The following is a 20,794-nucleotide window of genomic DNA, read 5'->3' as shown; positions in this document are numbered from 1 at the left end:
CTACATTACCCGTCCGATGCAATCTAAACTCCCTTTTCCCCTTACCCCTACTTCCCATGAGGAAAAAAAAGCAGAATGATAGACTTGAGCTGCATAGTGTTAGGTATTAACATTTTTCTTATTACTTTTTCATTTCGACAAAGTAAAAGAACTGAGATGAAAGATAACAATTGTCTTAGATATCACACAGTGCCGCATTATTATCTTACAGCGCCTTTAAGTGGTGAACTGGTAACAAAGACAATATTGTCATCCCAGTATTATAAACGACGCGGACGGTGATTCATTAATGGCTGTAAAAACAAACCAAGCTATGATGCTGAATTTCAATTATGAGGCACTCCCTTTTTCTTTTTTTCGCATTATGTGAAACAACAGTTCGCTACTTATGTCTGTGGATGTAAGATCTAGGGTAAGAAATTCTCAGTGTTTTCTCATCCATATTTTAAAGGAACACATGGCAGTCACAGTTTAAGCCTTTGCATCAGTACACTTCCCATGAAAGTTTAATTCACTTTCTTAGATGAAAGAAATGACGCCAGTCACAGGAAGTACATTTTTAGTTCAGTTCTTTGTCTGAAAAATTTCCACTTCGCTACTCTTTGACAAAGCGCTGTCTTGGGTGCTCTCAAAATATCAAAGTGTCCTTGCAAGTCCAAAAATAAATCCGAAAAATGTTTTGGGTGAAATGCAATTTACAGAAATAAGTTTGGCGATTTTTCTTCTGTATTTGGCAGTACTTGACATGTAGATTACGTCTGTTATATGAATAAGGCTGGAATACAAATGTACGTGATTCTCATATCAACCCAGGCGTATACTTAATTCATACTGATTATTCTACGCTACATAAAGAGAGAAAAAAAAGCAAATGAAGAAAAAAACAAACAAAACAAACTATTCTTTTATATTTTCACTTCGCTGCACAGCAAGTCTGGTAGCACGCAATGAAAAATTTGGAATGATACATTTGAAAACAAAAAAACTGGTATCACCTTCCTTCATGGTATACTTATTGAGGCTAAACTAAGGGGCAGTCAGGTAGTTGATAAACTTGTTCTTAGGTCGATCCAAAAATTTCAAATGGATATTTTTAATGATATAATAAGCTCACTTATGCACGCATTCTGATTGGTTCTCACTTATGATCTATTGGAGGACAGACGTATAGATGACGTCTTTATTAAAACTTTTTTTTTAAATTTTTATTATATAAATCAAATAGATTCCAAGTTGCCGTGCGTCTATTCAGTAATAGATCACAGAGGACGTCAAAATGTGGTAAGAACATCAGTAACACACTCGGCCGCGCCTCGTGTGCCACTTTTTTGTTCTTACCACATTTTGACGTCCTTTGTGATCTATTACTGAATAGACGCACGGCAACTTGGAATCTATTTGTTAAGTATAAGCTGTGGGCATCGCGTCGTTGTGTGATCTCCCATCCGTGGCACATCATAACAAGGCTGCAATGTACTTTTTTTCATGCCATGTCGGATCTTGATCAAAATTAATGTCTTATGACAATAGTTTATTGACGTGTCACCTTAGGCAAATAATACAGTCAGTTAATGGCTGTTTTAAACCAGTAATATTCATAAAAACCCACGCTCATTTCATGGCATGTCGGATCTTACTGATTTTATACTTTCACTTCGCTGCACAGCAAGTCTGGCGAGACCCAATGAAAAATCTGGAATGAAACCTTTGAAAAAAAAAAGAAAAAAATTGTATCCACCTTCCTTTTTGGTATAGTTACTGGGGTCAAACTAAGAGGCAGTCACACAGTTGATAATTAACTTTCTTAGATGAAAGAAATGACGCCAGTCACAGGAAGTACATTTTTAGTTCAGTTCTTTGTCTGAAAAATTTCCACTTCGCTACTCTTTGACAAAGCGCTGTCTTGGGTGCTCTCAAAATATCAAAGTGTCCTTGCAAGTCCAAAAATAAATCCGAAAAAATGTTTTGGGTGAAATGCAATTTACAGAAATAAGTTTGGCGATTTTCTTTCTGTATTTATATGAATAAGGCTGGAATACAAATGTACCTGACCCTCATATCAACCCAGGCGTCTACTTAATTCATACCTATTATTCTACGCTGCATGAAGAGAAAAAAAAAGCAAATGAAAAAAAAAACAAAACAAAAAAGTATTCGTTTATATTTTCACTTCGCTGCACAGCAAGTCTGGTACCACGCAATGAAAAATCTGGAATGATACATTTGAAAACAAAAATCTGGTATCACCTTCCTTCATCGTATACTTATTGGGGCTAAACTAAGGGGCAGTCACGTAGATGACAAACTTGTTGCTTAGGTCAATCCAAAAATTTCAAATAGATATTTTTAATCGTATAATAAGCTCAGTTATGCACGCACTCTGACTGGTTCTCACTTATGATCTATTGGAGGACAGACGTATAGATGACGTCATCATTACACGAGGGGACGCAAGCGGCTTCAACTGTAAGTACTTTTTAGAAATACTAGGATATTATCCTAGCATTCCTAACATTCTTAGCTGCGCGAGGGTATCAAAATCTGCACGTATGTTAGAAATGTCACTAGACCTAAAGTACGCCAGATGAGGGCGAATAAATATGAGAAGATAAATGAATTAATGTCTGATATCAAAATGTCACCAGCTACTGCTTTTGTTTCACACGCAATCAATAGTGCCTTTATTCCTCGGCCGGTTCCTTTGCGTTACATTGTAGATTATAAAGAGAAATATATCCACACGATTTATTCGCCTCCATTTGGCGTACTTTAGGTCTAGTGACATTTCTGTGACATACGCACGGATTTTGACACTCTCGCGCAGCTCGGAATGTTAGGAATGCTAGAATAATATCCTAGCATTTCTAAAAAGTACCTACAGTTGAGGGCACTTGCGTCCCCTCATGAAACTTTTTAAGTTTTTTATTATATAAAACAAATAGATTCCAAGCTGCCATGCGTCTGTTCAGTAATAGATCACAGAGGATGTCAAAATGTGGTAAGAACATCAGTGATGCACTCGGCCGCGCCTCGTGTGCCACTTTTTTGTTCTTACCACATTTTGACGTCCTTTGTGATCTATTACTGAATAGACGCATGGCAGCTTGGAATCTATTTGTTAAGTATAAGCTGTGGGCGTCACGTCGTTGTGTGATCTCCCATCCGTGACACATCATAACAAGGCTGCAATGTACTTTTTCATTTATTTCATGCCATGTCGGATCTTGATGAAAGTTAATGTCTGATGACAATAGTTTATTGAAGTGTCACCTTAGGCAAATAATACAGTCAGTTAATGGCTGTTTTAAATCCGTAATATTCATAAAAACCAACGCTCATTTCAAGGCATGTCGGATCCTAATGATTTTATATTTTCACTTCGCTGCACAGCAAGTCTGGCGAGACCCAATGAAAAATCTGGAAATGAAACCTTTGAAAAAAAAAGAAAGAAATTGTATCCACCTTCCTTCATGGTATACGATGGTGTACGTATATTCATGGTACACGATTTATTCGCTCTCATCTGGCGTACTTTAGGTCTGGTGACATTTCTGTGACATACGCACGGATTTTGACACTCTCGCGCAGCTCGGAATGTTCGGAAAGCTAGAATAACATTCTAGCATTTATTATTTATTTTGCACAAGATCATCATTATAACAACACTACATACTGCAACGCAATTAATATAATCCTGAGCGGGAAGTCTCAGAAGCCTTTTAAGGCTTATCTAGGAGACCCCCTTTACTACCTGATAAGACAAGTCTGGCGGTCAATGATTACAGATCTTATACATTGATTTACAGATTTGTGAGTAAGTTACATTGGTATTGAATATATTACTATAAACTATTCGTTAGAATATAATTTTTTAAGTTTCGCTTAAAAGTCGATTTATACTGGATATTTTTTAGATCACTTGGTAAGCTGTTGTATACATCAACTCCTTTAAAATTAATGCTTAATTTCCTGAGGTTTGTTTTGACACAAGGATTGTGTAATTTTTCGTTTGAACGAGTGTTGTGGTTGTGAACTTCTTCATTAGTCCTAAAAATATTTTTCGATGAGATAGGTAATTGATTATTTGAAAATTTTTTCATTAAGATAGCAATAGTGTAATAATTAACTTGATAAACATTCAGTATCTTCAGATTATCAAATAATGGTTTTGAGCTGTGATTGTATTCTTTGAAGGTTATTATTCTTACAAGTTTCTTTTGCAGTTTGTATATTTTCTCGAGATGAGTCTGATATGCATTAGCCCATACAACATTGCCATAAAAAATATAGGGGTAGATCAGGGCATAGTAAATTGATTTCAGTAACGATCTAGTTACAAAATGCCGCGCTTTACATAATATACCTGTTAGCCTTGATATTTTGTTTGCAACGAAATTAATGTGTTCTTTCCACTTCAGTTGGTCGTCAACTATTGTTCCAAGAAATTTTGTGCTTTTTACTTGAGTAATATAATGATCTTTGATTTTTATATTTAGTTGTTTAGTTATTTTTTTGCTTGATGATTTAAACAGCATGAAATTTGTTTTTATAATATTAAGTGATAATTTGTTTAGTTGTTGCCACGTATTGATTTTAATTAGTTCTTCATTCATTTTATCTATCAGCGTGTCTAGATTTTTATGAGACATCAACAAATTTGTATCATCTGCAAAGAGAATGAAGGATAATTTTTTTGAACTATTGCAGATATCATTTATATAAATTAAAAACAGTAGAGGACCTAGAACTGATCCTTGGGGAACTCCACACGTTATTTCTTGTTTCTCTGATATTTCATTGATATATCTGACGCACTGATATCTCTGTGTTACATAATTCTTAAACCATTCTAATGCAATTCCTCTAATGCCATAGAATTCCAGCTTTTGAAGTAGCAGGCTATGATCATCTGTATCAAAGGCCTTAGACAAATCCAGAAATACCCCGATGGCAAATTCTTTGTTATCTAAAGCAGTCGTTATTTTATTGATCAGGTCAATAAGTGCGAAATTTGTTGAGTGATTTCTCCTGAATCCAAACTGATGTTCACTAAGAAGGCATATTTGTTTAAGTGATTCAATAATCTTTTATACATCATTTTTTCTAATATTTTAGAGAAGCAAGGTAATAAAGAAATAGGTCTGTAGTTTTTGAATTCACAACTGTCCCCTGATTTGTATACAGGAATAACAATTGATGTTTTAAAGTCTACAGGTAGTTTGCCTGTACTGAATGTGAGATTTATAATATGTGATAATGGTTCACTCAATTCTGTTGCTAACTGTTTCACTTCTTTGGGTATGGTGTTATAGTGTCCACAGCTTTTTGATGGGTCAAGATTTTCTAGTTCTTTCTTAATTTCTCGTTCACAGACAGGTGTCAAAAACATTGAATCCATGTAGTGTCCCTTCAAGTAACTAATGAATGACAAGTTGGTAGCAGTTATTTTCTTTGCAAGGTTAGCTCCGACATTAACAAAATATTCATTGAATCGATTAACAATTTCCCTTTTTTCAGTAATACGCTCATTATCTTTTTTAAATTCTGTAGAGCTAACAGTATCCTTCTTTTTTCTACTGATTACTTCATTTACTAATTTCCATGTCTGTTTTATATCACTTTTAGCAGTGTCAAATTTTTGCTCATAATATCTCATTTTCAGAATATTTTTTAACTTGTTCAGACGGTTGCGATAATATTTGTATTTTGCTTTTAACTCTTCATTTTCATTGTTTAAATTTCTAAAAAGTACCTACAGTTGAGGCCGCTTGCGTCCCCTCATGAAACTTTTTAAGTTTTTTATTACATAAAACAAATAGATTCCAAGTTGCCGTGCTTCTGTTCAGTAATAGATCACAGAGGATGTCAAAATGTGGTAAGAACATCAGTGACACACTCAACTGCGCCTCGTGTGCCACTTTTTTGTTCTTACCACATTTTGACATCTTCTGTGATCTATTACTGAATAGACGCACGGCAACTTGGAATCTATTTGCTAAGTAAATCTGTGGGCGTTGCGTCGTTGTGTGATCTCCCATCCATCCAATGTGCTTTTTCATTTATTTCATGCCATGTCGGATCTTGATGAAAGTTAATGTCTGATGACAATAGTTTATTGAAGTGTCACCTTAGGCAAATAATACAGTCAGTTAATGGCTGTTTTAAATTCGTAATATTCATAAAAACCAACGCTCATTTCATGGTATCGGATCCTAATGATTTTATATTTTCACTTCGCTGCACAGCAAGTCTGGCGAGACCCAATGAAACATCTGGAATGAAACATTTGAAAAAAAAAAAAAAGAAAAAAATTGTATCCACCTTCCTTCATGGTATAGTTACTGGGGTTAAACTAAAAGGCAGTCACACAGTTGATAATTAACTTTCTTAGATGAAAGAAATGACGCCAGTCACAGGAAGTACATTTTTAGTTCAGTTCTTTGTCTGAAAAATTTCCACTTCGCTACTCTTTGACAAAGCGCTGTCTTGGGTGCCCTCAAAATATCAAAGTGTCCTTGCAAGTCCAAAAATAAATCCGAAAAATGTTTTGGGTGAAATGCAATTTACAGAAATAAGTTTGGCGATTTTTCTTCTGTATTTGGCAGTATTTGACATGTAGATTACGTATGTTAATTGAATAAGGCCGGAATACAAATGTACCTGACTCTCATATCAACCCAGGCGCCTACTTAATTCATACCTATTATTCTACGCTACATAAAGAGAAAAAAGAAAAACAGCAAATGGAAAAAAAAAACAAAACAAAACAAACTATTCTTTTACATTTTCACTTCGCTGCACAGCAAGTCTGGTACCACGCAATGAAAAATCTGGAATGATACATTTGAAAACAAAAAACTGGTATCACCTTCCTTCATCGTATACTTACTGGGGCTAAACTAAGGGCCAGTCACGAAGATGATAAACTTGTTGATTAGGTCGATCGAAGAATTTCAAATCGATATTTTTAATGATATAATAAGCTCAGTTATGCACGCACTCTGATTGGTTCTCACTTATGATCTATTGGAGGACAGACGTATAGATGACGTCATCATTACTTGAGGGGACGCAAGCGGCCTCAACTGTAAGTACTTTTTAGAAATACTAGGATATTATCCTAGCAAAATCTGCACGTATGTCAGAAATGTCACTAGACCTAAAGTACGCCAGATGAGGGCGAATAAATATGAGAAGATAAATGAATTAATGTCGGATATCAAAATGTCACCAGCTACTGCTTTTGTTTCACACGCAATCAATAGTGCCTTTATTTCTCGGCCGGTTCCTTTGCGTTATATTGTAGATTATAAAGAGAAATATATCCACACGATTTATTCGCTCTCATCTGGCGTACTTTAGGTCTGGTGACATTTCTGTGACATACGCACGGATTTTGACACTCTCGCGCAGCTCGGAATGTTCGGAAAGCTAGAATAACATTCTAGCATTTATTATTTATTTTGCACAAGATCATCATTATAACAACACTACATACTGCAACGCAATTAATATAATCCTGAGCGGGAAGTCTCAGAAGCCTTTTAAGGCTTATCTAGGAGACCCCCTTTACTACCTGATAAGACAAGTCTGGCGGTCAATGATTACAGATCTTATACATTGATTTACAGATTTGTGAGTAAGTTACATTGGTATTGAATATATTACTATAAACTATTCGTTAGAATATAATTTTTTAAGTTTCGCTTAAAAGTCGATTTATACTGGATATTTTTTAGATCACTTGGTAAGCTGTTGTATACATCAACTCCTTTAAAATTAATGCTTAATTTCCTGAGGTTTGTTTTGACACAAGGATTGTGTAATTTTTCGTTTGAACGAGTGTTGTGGTTGTGAACTTCTTCATTAGTCCTAAAAATATTTTTCGATGAGATAGGTAATTGATTATTTGAAAATTTTTTCATTAAGATAGCAATAGTGTAATAATTAACTTGATAAACATTCAGTATCTTCAGATTATCAAATAATGGTTTTGAGCTGTGATTGTATTCTTTGAAGGTTATTATTCTTACAAGTTTCTTTTGCAGTTTGTATATTTTCTCGAGATGAGTCTGATATGCATTAGCCCATACAACATTGCCATAAAAAATATAGGGGTAGATCAGGGCATAGTAAATTGATTTCAGTAACGATCTAGTTACAAAATGCCGCGCTTTACATAATATACCTGTTAGCCTTGATATTTTGTTTGCAACGAAATTAATGTGTTCTTTCCACTTCAGTTGGTCGTCAACTATTGTTCCAAGAAATTTTGTGCTTTTTACTTGAGTAATATAATGATCTTTGATTTTTATATTTAGTTGTTTAGTTATTTTTTTGCTTGATGATTTAAACAGCATGAAATTTGTTTTTGTAATATTAAGTGATAATTTGTTTAGTTGTTGCCACGTATTGATTTTAATTAGTTCTTCATTCATTTTATCTATCAGCGTGTCTAGATTTTTATGAGACATCAACAAATTTGTATCATCTGCAAAGAGAATGAAGGATAATTTTTTTGAACTATTGCAGATATCATTTATATAAATTAAAAACAGTAGAGGACCTAGAACTGATCCTTGGGGAACTCCACACGTTATTTCTTGTTTCTCTGATATTTCATTGATATATCTGACGCACTGATATCTCTGTGTTACATAATTCTTAAACCATTCTTATGCAATTCCTCTAATGCCATAGAATTCCAGCTTTTGAAGTAGCAGGCTATGATCATCTGTATCAAAGGCCTTAGACAAATCCAGAAATACCCCGATGGCAAATTCTTTGTTATCTAAAGCAGTCGTTATTTTATTGATCAGGTCAATAAGTGCGAAATTTGTTGAGTGATTTCTCCTGAATCCAAACTGATGTTCACTAAGAAGGCATATTTTGTTTAAGTGATTCAATAATCTTTTATACATCATTTTTTCTAATATTTTAGAGAAGCAAGGTAATAAAGAAATAGGTCTGTAGTTTTTGAATTCACAACTGTCCCCTGATTTGTATACAGGAATAACAATTGATGTTTTAAAGTCTACAGGTAGTTTGCCTGTACTGAATGTGAGATTTATAATATGTGATAATGGTTCACTCAATTCTGTTGCTAACTGTTTCACTTCTTTGGGTATGGTGTTATAGTGTCCACAGCTTTTTGATGGGTCAAGATTTTCTAGTTCTTTCTTAATTTCTCGTTCACAGACAGGTGTCAAAAACATTGAATCCATGTAGTGTCCCTTCAAGTAACTAATGAATGACAAGTTGGTAGCAGTTATTTTCTTTGCAAGGTTAGCTCCGACATTAACAAAATATTCATTGAATCGATTAACAATTTCCCTTTTTTCAGTAATACGCTCATTATCTTTTTTAAATTCTGTAGAGCTAACAGTATCCTTCTTTTTTCTACTGATTACTTCATTTACTAATTTCCATGTCTGTTTTATATCACTTTTAGCAGTGTCAAATTTTTGCTCATAATATCTCATTTTCAGAATATTTTTTAACTTGTTCAGACGGTTGCGATAATATTTGTATTTTGCTTTTAACTCTTCATTTTCATTGTTTAAATTTCTAAAAAGTACCTACAGTTGAGGCCGCTTGCGTCCCCTCATGAAACTTTTAAGTTTTTTATTACATAAAACAAATAGATTCCAAGTTGCCGTGCTTCTGTTCAGTAATAGATCACAGAGGATGTCAAAATGTGGTAAGAACATCAGTGACACACTCAACTGCGCCTCGTGTGCCACTTTTTTGTTCTTACCACATTTTGACATCTTCTGTGATCTATTACTGAATAGACGCACGGCAACTTGGAATCTATTTGCTAAGTAAATCTGTGGGCGTTGCGTCGTTGTGTGATCTCCCATCCATCCAATGTGCTTTTTCATTTATTTCATGCCATGTCGGATCTTGATGAAAGTTAATGTCTGATGACAATAGTTTATTGAAGTGTCACCTTAGGCAAATAATACAGTCAGTTAATGGCTGTTTTAAATTCGTAATATTCATAAAAACCAACGCTCATTTCATGGTATGTCGGATCCTAATGATTTTATATTTTCACTTCGCTGCACAGCAAGTCTGGCGAGACCCAATGAAACATCTGGAATGAAACATTTGAAAAAAAAAAAAAAGAAAAAAATTGTATCCACCTTCCTTCATGGTATAGTTACTGGGGTTAAACTAAAAGGCAGTCACACAGTTGATAATTAACTTTCTTAGATGAAAGAAATGACGCCAGTCACAGGAAGTACATTTTTAGTTCAGTTCTTTGTCTGAAAAATTTCCACTTCGCTACTCTTTGACAAAGCGCTGTCTTGGGTGCCCTCAAAATATCAAAGTGTCCTTGCAAGTCCAAAAATAAATCCGAAAAATGTTTTGGGTGAAATGCAATTTACAGAAATAAGTTTGGCGATTTTTCTTCTGTATTTGGCAGTATTTGACATGTAGATTACGTATGTTAATTGAATAAGGCCGGAATACAAATGTACCTGACCCTCATATCAACCCAGGCGCCTACTTAATTCATACCTATTATTCTACGCTACATAAAGAGAAAAAAGAAAAACAGCAAATGGAAAAAAAAAACAAAACAAAACAAACTATTCTTTTACATTTTCACTTCGCTGCACAGCAAGTCTGGTACCACGCAATGAAAAATCTGGAATGATACATTTGAAAACAAAAAACTGGTATCACCTTCCTTCATGGTATACTTATTGGGGCTAAACTAAGGGGTATTCAGGGAGTTGATAAACTTGTTGCTTGAGTCGATCCAAGAGTTTCAAATAGATATTTTTAATGATATAATAAGCTCAGTTATGCTGATTGGTTCTCACTTATGATCTATTGGAGGACAGACGTATAGATGACGTTATCATTAAAACTTTTTAAAATTTTTTATTATATAAAACAAATAGATTCTAAGTTGCCGTGCGTCTGTTCAGTAATAGATCACATAGGATGTCAAAATGCGGTAAGAACATCAGTGACACACTCGACCGCGCCTCGTGTGCCACTTTTTTGTCCTTACCACATTTTGACGTCATCTGTGATCTATTCCAGTCGCAGGAAGTACATTTTTAGTTCAGTTCTTTGTCTAAAAAATTTTCACTTCGCTACTCTTTGACAAAGCGCTGTCTTGGGTTCTTTCAAATGTCAAAGTGTCCTTGCAAGTCCAAAAATAAGTCGGAAAAATGTTTTGGGTGAAATGCAATTTACAGAAATGAGTTTGACGATTTTTCTTCTGCATTTGGCAGTATTTGACATGTAGATTACGTCTGCTATATGAATAAGGCTGGAATACAAATGTACGTGACTCTCAACCCAGGCGTATACTTAATTCATACCTATTATTCTACGCTACATAAAGAGAAAAAAAAATGAAGACAATAGTTCATTGAAGTGTCACCTTAGGGAAAAAATACAGTCAGTTATTGGCTGTTTTAAATCTGCAATATTCATAAAAACCAACGCTACCATTTACTTACCACAGTTGTTATTCCACCTCCCAGGGTGTAAACAGCTTCTGGTCAGTTCATAGCTCCGATCGAAGGTGAGTGGGCCCGTTTATTGACTTATAGGAATTGATGTATAAAGTATTTTCATTAATGTTTGTGTTTTGTAAATTGCAACTTTCATGAATCATTTTTCCAGTTATAACTAAATCTACCTGAGTTTATTTTGCTGTAAATAGGTTGATTCATTCGATGCGGTTGTAGATATGACTGGGTGTAGAAGATGTTAAAATTCCACTGACCTTTTTGGCAGCTGAAGTCTAAAATTTCTTGATAACGTATATCTTACGGACAGCCAGTGAGACGCTTTTCCAATGTTTCACAGGGCCTTGACCTTCGAATTCTGCCAAACACAAAAAAAAGCATATGACAGCACACTCAGAAAAATTGAATTTGGGCTATGTTGCGCGTGATGAAATCAAAATTTAAAACAAATATATGTACATTTTTTGTAACGTCTTTTTTCCATAAATTCTTCGCGTGAATTTTCCCCGCTTCATCGCTTGGTTTGAATCGATCGAAGCTGGCAGGTTGCAATTTTAATTTCAATTTGAGTCATTTAAAGGGCTTGTAGAACAGTTGTTTCAATTGCACATTTTTCTTTTTCAATCATCTGTATTTCTTTTCATTTAAAAAGACATAAGAGAACTAAATAGTTAATAGGTAAAAATTCACAAAGTAAGACGAGTCTTTTCAAAATCATTCAATTGCTCCCTGTAACACCACCCTTGGTCGTAGACATTCACAAATGATGCCATGCTTAATAGGCTATTTCCGAGTTGCCTTTTGCCTCCGTTTAAAAACGAGTCCAAGTGCGAAACCATTCAAATGAAAATGGGTTTGATTTACATGAAAACGAGCATGGGATCGAGTGAAACGTATTATCATTTGAATGGTGCACGTAGACTCGTCTTGAAACAGAGGCAAAAGGCTAACATGGTTTTGCCTTGCTATTTTCCACTTCACCACACACGAATAATAAGCCCCTGCTAATTTAACTTGATGTCGCCACCAGTCCAATATCAATAATTGCCACCTGAGAGCTAAACCAAAATATGAAGCTGTGATTTATAAAGTGGACCGATAGTTCACTATATATAGACATACAGTTTGTATTTGACCTATAAAATTTCTTTGAAAAATAGGTTCATTGACTGCCAAGAAACAGCAGGCTTCAAGTCCTGAGACAACAAAGGCCACATACAGACAGTGAGCAATTTCAGTGTCAGTTATGAACGCTAATACTTTGGTTGGTATAGCATTCATAGTCGCCTGCTATGGTGCAGTTTCGAGGTAAATTTTCTTTCGAGTAGTCAAAATATTCCTTGTTTTAGTAGAGAGCTTCCAACACGTCATTTTGACAACTAACTCTTCGATTTATTAAACAAGTACTAATTTTTTAATCTTATCAATCTGATCACTTTTTTTGTAATTCTATTAAAATTAATTCTGAAATAGCTATTTGTAAATAAATATATTCAAATTAGAATAACTGCTTGCTTGAAACCATAGGCGCACGGATTTCAAATATAGGGGGCGGAGACCTCATTAAATTAAGATCTTAAGAATAAGGACGCCGACAACAGCGAGCTTGAAAACAAATTTGTAGAAGCCATGGTTAAAAGGAAACTTAAAAGCCCTATTTCGGGGATGCATTGCTCGAGGACATCAAACCCACATTTACTTGTTTGTGTTGTAACAGCTTTGTTTCTTGGTAGAACTTGTATTGGAATAACAGGATTAACCTACGACAAACGTTCCAGATCGAGCATGTGAAGAAATTCTGCATGTCTGAGCCCATTTCCCACATGTCCGATCTCAACTGCCACGCAGAATTTATTAGCAAAATAGAAACCTTTGCGGTGATTTGCACGGCAAAACGACAAGTTAACAAATTGGCAGTCACGAAGCTCGGCACCTTTTCAGTATTATGCGTTATTGAGATTTTTCGTTTATTTTGTTTTATTCATCTCATTTATTTATTGTTTTCATTTCTTTCTGTTTCCCACCTCATACGCCACTGCTCAAAATTCATCTTACAATAATTTTGGTACTCCCATACACTCTTTTTTTTTTCTTTTTTTATAAGAACGTCTACTGTTGGAGCTGAGGCTGGACGTTCTTTTTTTGCAATTTGAGGCTGAAAACGTTCTTAAGATGTTCTTGAATTTGCATGATATACAATATTTAATAAATCAATGTGGATGTGACCAGAGAAACCTTTCAACTACCTTGATACTACTTTGTATCACTTGATGGCATTAATGGTGTGGATTTAAGTTATTTTGGAACAGTTATAAATAAGAACTGCTGATTATTACAAACCGAGAGATGTGCCTCATGAAGTAAGAAAACCACTGTTAATGTTATACAAAACGTACCCTTAAGTATTTCGGTGAGCTTCCTTTTTTTGTTATCTTTATTTTATACTTTTCATTTAATATACAGATGAGAAAAATAACGTTCTTATTCGACCCTCAGCATCAGGAATGTTCTCAATACGTTCTTAAAAGTCTGGTTAATCTCAGCCTTTCCGTTCTAATAAAAAAAAGGCTCTTATAAAAAGAGTATAATACGAGATATTTTTTATTAAATTTTCCTAGTTTGTCGTCTGGCCAAGGCGATAGGCGTCGCGCGGTCAAGAAAGTACCAATGAAGGACATATCAGATAAAGACTTGGAATGGATTCAAAAAGTGTAAGTAACACATCAAGCCTGGCGAGGGAAAACGTGAATTTAGTGTTACTGAAAACAAGTTTTTAAACACATATAATTCTCAATTACAAATCGGCAAAACACGAATAAACATAAACAACCAGCGTATACTAGAGAAGAAAATATAAATATATTTTAATCATCACAAACAAAAGTGGGCGGAAAACCAAACATAGCGAAAGAAAAGTAAACAAAAACAAAATAAGCAAAGGCAATTTTTTAGCGTTAGAATCATAAGTTATAACCGTATTCCATACACCACTGTTAAATGAACATATTAAAGAAAGAATTAGTTAGTAATTCTAATTTTACTATGAGCATGTAATGATTTTTGTTACAAAGGCATGCCCATTTTGTTTAGAAGGCGCATATGACTTTGTTCGTGTAATTATGCGATAATCAAAGCATTTGTTTGGGAAAATGATTCCACACAATAATTCAAAGATTGCGGACGTGCTCCAGTCTTCCAAACTCTAATACGGGAGTACATAAGCGACAGAACACAAATTCAGGACGTGAACACTTGGCTTGAAAAAGTAGAAAATATTCTCATCACAACCGCTAAATAATGTTCAAAAATTAAATTGACTTAAAACAAATGCGTTTCAAGGCATCTTCAAATAAGATATGGTTTGATAGGGAATGTCTCTTTGAAATACAAAAATTAAGACAATTATCGAACCAAAAATACAGAGATCACATGTTATGAACGCGAATATCTCGTTTGGTATGGTATCAAAGTCGCCTGCTATGGTACAGTTTCAAGGTAAATTTTCTTTCGTATAGTCAAAATATTCCTTGTTTTTAGTAGGTAGCTTCCAACTCGTCGTTTTGACAACTAACTCTTCGATTTATAAAACAAGTACTATTTTTTTAATCTTATCAATCTTATCACTTTTTTTGTAATTCTATTTAAACTAGTTTTGGAATAGCCATTTGTAATTAAATATATTCAAATTAGAATAACTGCTTGCTTGAAACCATAGGCGCACGGAATTTGAATATAAGGGGCGGAGACCTCATTAAATTAAGATCTTAAGAATAAGGACGCCGACAACAGCGAGCTCGAAAACAAATTTGTAGAAGCCATGGTTAAAAGGAAACTTAAAAGCCCTATTTCGGGGATGCATTGCTCGAGGATATCAAACCCACATTTACTTGTTTGTGTTGTAACAGCTTTGTTTCTTGGTAGAACTTGCATTGGAATTACAGGATTAACCTGCGACAAACGTTCCAGCTCGAGCATGTGATAAAATTCTGCATGTCTGAGCCCATTTCCCACATGTCCGATCTCAACTGCCACGCAGAATTTACAAGCAAAATAGAAACCTTTGTTGTGATTTGCACAGCAAAACGACAAGTGGTAAAATGAGAAGTTAACAAATTGGAAGTCACGAAGCTCGGCACCTTTTCAGTATTACGCACTGTTAAGATTTTTCGTTTATTTTATTTTACTTATTTCATTTAATTATTGTTTTCATTTCTTTCTGTTTCCCGCCTCGTACTGCACTGCTCAAAATTCATCTTAGAATAATTTTGATACTCTCATACACTCTTTTTTTTTTTTTTTTTTTTTTTTTATAAGAACGTCTACTTTTGGAGCTGAGACTGAGTGTTCTTTTTTTTGCGATTTGAGGCTGAAAACTCGATGTTGTTGTAACCAGGAAACCTATCAACTACCTTGAGAATACTTTGTTTCACTTGATTAATTTAATGGTGTGGATTTAAGTTATTTGGAACAGTTATAAATAAGAACTGCTGATCATTACAAACCGAGAGATGTGCCTTATAAAGTAAGAAAACCACTGTTAACGTTATACAAAACGTACCCTTAAGTATTTCGGTGAGCGTCCTTTTTTGTTACCTTTATTTTATGCTTGTCATTTAATATACAGATGGGTAAAATAACGCTCTTAATCGACCCTCAGCCTGAGGAATGTTCTCAATACGTTCTTAAAATTTTGGTTAATCTCAGCCTTTCCGTTGTAATGAAAAAGGTTCTTATAAAAAAGAGTATAATACACGATCTTCTTCCTTAAATTTTTTCTTAGTTTGCCTTCCGGCCAAGAAGATAAGCGTCGCGCGGTTAAGAACGTACCGAAGAGGGACATGTCAGATATAATCAAGGAAGTGATTCACGAAATAGATGAATGGTAAGTAACACATCAGGCCTGGCGAGGCACGACGTGAATTTAGTATTACTGTAAACAAGTTTTTTAACAAGTATAATTCTCAATTACAAATCGGCAAAACACGTATAAACATAAACAACCAGCGTATACTAGAGAAGAAAATATAAATATATATTAAACAAAAAACAAATTTGTAGAAGCCATGGTTAAAAGGAAACTTAAAAGGGTCATTTCGGGGATGCATTGCTCGAGGACATCAAACCCAAATTTACTTGTTTGTGTTGTAAGATTAATCTGCAACAAACGTTCCAGCTCGAGCATGTGAAGAAATTTTGCATGTCTGAGCCCATTTCCCACATGTCCGATCTCAACTGCCACGCAGAATTTACAAAAGAGGTTCTTATAAAAAAGAGTATAATACAAGATCTTTTTCATTACTTTTTTCCCAGTTCGCCTTCTGACATGTGTAGCGCGCTCAAGGAAGTACTAATGAACGTCATACCAGTTAAAGACTTGGAAACGATCCAAATAGTGGCTAAATGGTAAGTAACACATCAAGCCTGACGAGGGACGACGAGAATTTAGTATAACTGAAAATAAGTTTTTAAATACATATAACTCTCAATTACAAATCGGCAAAACACGTATAAACATAAACAACCAGCGTATACTAGAGAAGAAAATATAAATATATTTTAATCATCACAAACAATAGTGCACGGAAAACCAAACATAGCGAAAGAAAAATAAACAAAAACAAAATAAGCAAACGCAAAGTTTTAGCGCTAAACTCATAAGTTATAACCGTATTCCATACATCACTGTTAATTGAAGATATTAAAGAAAGAATTAGTAAATAATTCTAATTTTACTATGAGCATTTCATGATTCTCGTTACAAAGGCATGCCCATTTTGTTTAGAAGGTGCGTAAAGCACGGACTTTGTTCGTGTAATTATGCGATAATCAAAGCATTTGTTTGGGAAAATGATTCCACACAATAATTCAAAGATTGCAAACGTTCTCCAATCCTCCAAACCCTAATACGGGAGTACATAAGCGACAGAACACAAATTCACGACGTGAACACTTCGCTTGAAAAAGTAGAAAATATTCTCATCACAACCGCTAAATAATGTTCAAAAATTAAATTGACTTAAAACAAAAGCGTTTCAGGGCATCTTCAAATAAGAGATGGTTTGATAGGGAATGTCTCTTTGAAATACAAAAATTAAGACAATTATCGAACCAAAAATACAGAGATCACATGTTATGAACGCAAATATCTCGTTTGGTATAGTATTCAAAGTCGCCTGCTATGGTGCAGTTTCGAGGTAAATTTTCTTTCGTATAGTCAAAATATTCCTTGTTTTTAGTAGGTAGCTTCCAACACGTCGTTTTGACAACTAACTCTTCGATTTATAAAACAAGTACTATTTTTTTAATCTTATCAATCTTATCACTTTTTTTGTAATTCTATTTAAACTAGTTTTGGAATAGCCATTTGTAATTAAATATATTCAAATTAGAATAACTGCTTGCTTGAAACCATGGGCGCACGGAATTTGAATATAAGGGGCGGAGACCTCATTAAATTAAGATCTTAAGAATAAGGACGCCGACAACAGCGAGCTCGAAAACAAATTTGTAGAAGCCATGGTTAAAAGGAAACTTAAAAGCCCTATTTCGGGGATGCATTGCTCGAGGATATCAAACCCACATTTACTTGTTTGTGTTGTACCAGCTTTGTTTCTTGGTAGAACTTGGAATTACAGGATTAACCTGCGACAAACGTTCCAGCTTGAGCATGTGATGAAATTCTGCATGTCTGAGCCCATTTCCCACATGTCCGATCTCAACTGCCACGCAGAATTTACAAGCAAAATAGAAACCTTTGTGGTGATTTGTACAGCAAAACGACAAGTGGTAAAATGAGAAGTTAACAAATTGGAAGTCACGAAGCTCGGCACCTTTTCAGTATTATGCATTGTTCAGATTTTTCGTTTATTTTATTTTATTTACTTCATTTATTTATTGTTTTCATTTCTTTCTGTTTCCCACCTTGTACGCCACAGCTCAAAACTCATCTTACCATAATTTTGATACTCTCATACATTTTTTTTTTAAATCATTTTTTAAATTTTTTTTTTTATAAGAACGTCTACTTTTGGAATTGAGACTGAACGTTCTTTGAGGCTAAAAAAATTCTTAAGATGTTCTTAAATTTGCATGGTATACAGTATTTAATAAATCAATGTGGATGTGACCAGAGAAACCTATCAACTACCTTCATAATACTTTGTATCACTTGATGACTTTAATGATGTGGATTTAAGTTATTTTGGAACAGTTATAAATAAAAACTGCTGATTATCACAAACCGAGAGATGTGCCTCATGAAGTAAGAAAACCACAGTTAATGTTATACAAAACGTACCCTTAAGCATTTCTGTGAGCTTCCTTTTTTTGTTATTTTATTTTATTTTTGCTTGTCATTTAATGTACAGATGAGCAAAATAACGTTCTTATTCGACCCTCAGCCTCAGGAATGTTCTCAATACGTTCTTAAAAGTTTGGTTAATCTCGGCCTTTCCGTTTTAATAAAAAAGGTTCCTATAAAAAAGAGTATAATATAAGATCTTTTTCATTAATTTTTTTCCTAGGTTGTCTTCTAGCAAATGTCTGCTCGACGAAGTACTGAAGACGGTCATATCAGATAAAGACTTGGAATTGATTCAAAAAGTAGCTAAATGGTAAGTAACACATCAAGCCTGGCTAGGCACGACGTGAATTTATTTCATTTTATTTACTTTATTTATTTATTGTTTTCATTTCTTTCTGTTTCCCACCTCGTGCGCCACAGCTTAAATATCGTCTTACCACAATTTTGATACTCTCATACTCTCTTTTTTTTTTTTTTTTTTTTATAAGAACGTCTACTTTTGAAGCTTAGGCTGAACGTTCTTTTTTTGCGATTTGAGGCTGAAAATGTTCCTGAGATGTTCTTAAATTTGCATGGTATGCATTATTTAATAAATCAATGTGGATGTGACCAACTACCTTCATAATACTCTGTATCACCAGATGACTTAAATGGTGTGGATTTCAGTTATTTTGGAACAGTTATAAATAAGAACCGCTGATTATTACAAACCGAGAGATGTGCCTCATGAAGTAAGAAAACCACTGTTAGTGTTATACAAAACGTGCCCTTGAGTACTTCGGTGAGCTTCCTTTTATGGTTACCTTGATTTTAATTATGCTTGTCATTTAATATACAGATGAGCAAAATAACGTTCTTAATCGACCCTTAGCCATGGGAATGTTCTCAATACGTTCTGAATCTCAGCCTTTCCGTTCTAATAAAAAAATTTCTTATAAAAAAAGAGTATAATACAAGATCCTTTTCATTAATTTTTTCCTAGTTTGTCGTCTGGCCAAGACGATAAGCGTCGCGCGGTCAAGAACGTACCGATGATGGCTCTATCAGTTAAAGACTTGGGAAGGATCCAAAACGTGGCTGAATGGTAAGTAACACATCAAGCCTGGTGAGGCACGACGTGAATTTAGTATTACTGAAAACAAGTTTTTAAACACATATAATTCTCAATTACAAATCGGCAAAACACGTATAAACACAAACAACCAGCGTATACTAGAGAAGAAAATATAAATATATTTCAATCATCGCAAACAAAAGTGGGCGGAAAACCAAACATAGCGAAAGAAAAATAAAATATGCAAACGCAAATTTTTAGCGTTAGACTTATAAGTTATAACCTTATTCCATACATCACTGTTAAATGAACATATTGAAGAAATAATCAGTTAATAATTTTAATTTTACTATGAGCATGTCATGATTTTTAAAATCGAATATGCTCCACCATATTATATTATCTAGACCTACCTACAAGAACATCTGAAAGAAGAGTCTAAACTGAACCACGCAGAAGCAATCAAAAACTTATTACTGAACTTGGCAGATACAACCAAATCTCTAGAGATTATTGACTCTGCCAAGTTTGTGGATCTAATTTATCAGATCAAAGACGAAATCCATTTCTTTTTCCAGTGTTCCAAATACTCATTAATAAGGTATACTTTTTACAATTAAATACAGACTTTGATTCCAGATATTAGGCAGTTACCTGTCAATCAACAGACCACAGAATTAATGAACTCTTCTAATTGTGTTCGTAATTTAGAATTAATTAGATTTATTACATCTTGGTTCTATTTTTAAGACGAACTGTTATCAATGTAATTTGATTTTCGAATACAACTTAGAATAATTGTATAAGCTTTTGCAATACTGTAAAGGTTATAGTCACGCAAATAATCTTTGCTTTTTAAGGCTCGGATTGTCACGGCAATGCAGTGTCTCTCTTCCCCAAGGGAGTAAAGGTGGTTGCAACCTCAAGAGGAAAGTGGAA

At 34.3% G+C, this 20,794-nt stretch overlaps 1 long non-coding RNA gene across 1 annotated transcript; it reads left to right on the top strand.

The window, feature by feature from the left end:
- Window positions 1-11,471: 11,471 nt before the first annotated feature.
- On the top strand, window positions 11,472-16,380 carry LOC131773661 (uncharacterized). Its single transcript, XR_009339358.2, has 4 exons — window positions 11,472-11,551; window positions 12,659-12,806; window positions 14,117-14,209; window positions 16,279-16,380. It is a non-coding gene; the product is annotated as an uncharacterized lncRNA (long non-coding RNA).
- The last annotated feature ends 4,414 nt before the right edge of the window (window positions 16,381-20,794 follow it).

Source organism: Pocillopora verrucosa, chromosome 13, assembly GCF_036669915.1.
Source record: "Pocillopora verrucosa isolate sample1 chromosome 13, ASM3666991v2, whole genome shotgun sequence".
Classification (NCBI taxonomy): domain Eukaryota; kingdom Metazoa; phylum Cnidaria; class Anthozoa; order Scleractinia; family Pocilloporidae; genus Pocillopora; species Pocillopora verrucosa.
Note: the sequence above shows the minus strand (reverse complement) of the source record. Positions and strands in the feature narration are given on the sequence as shown.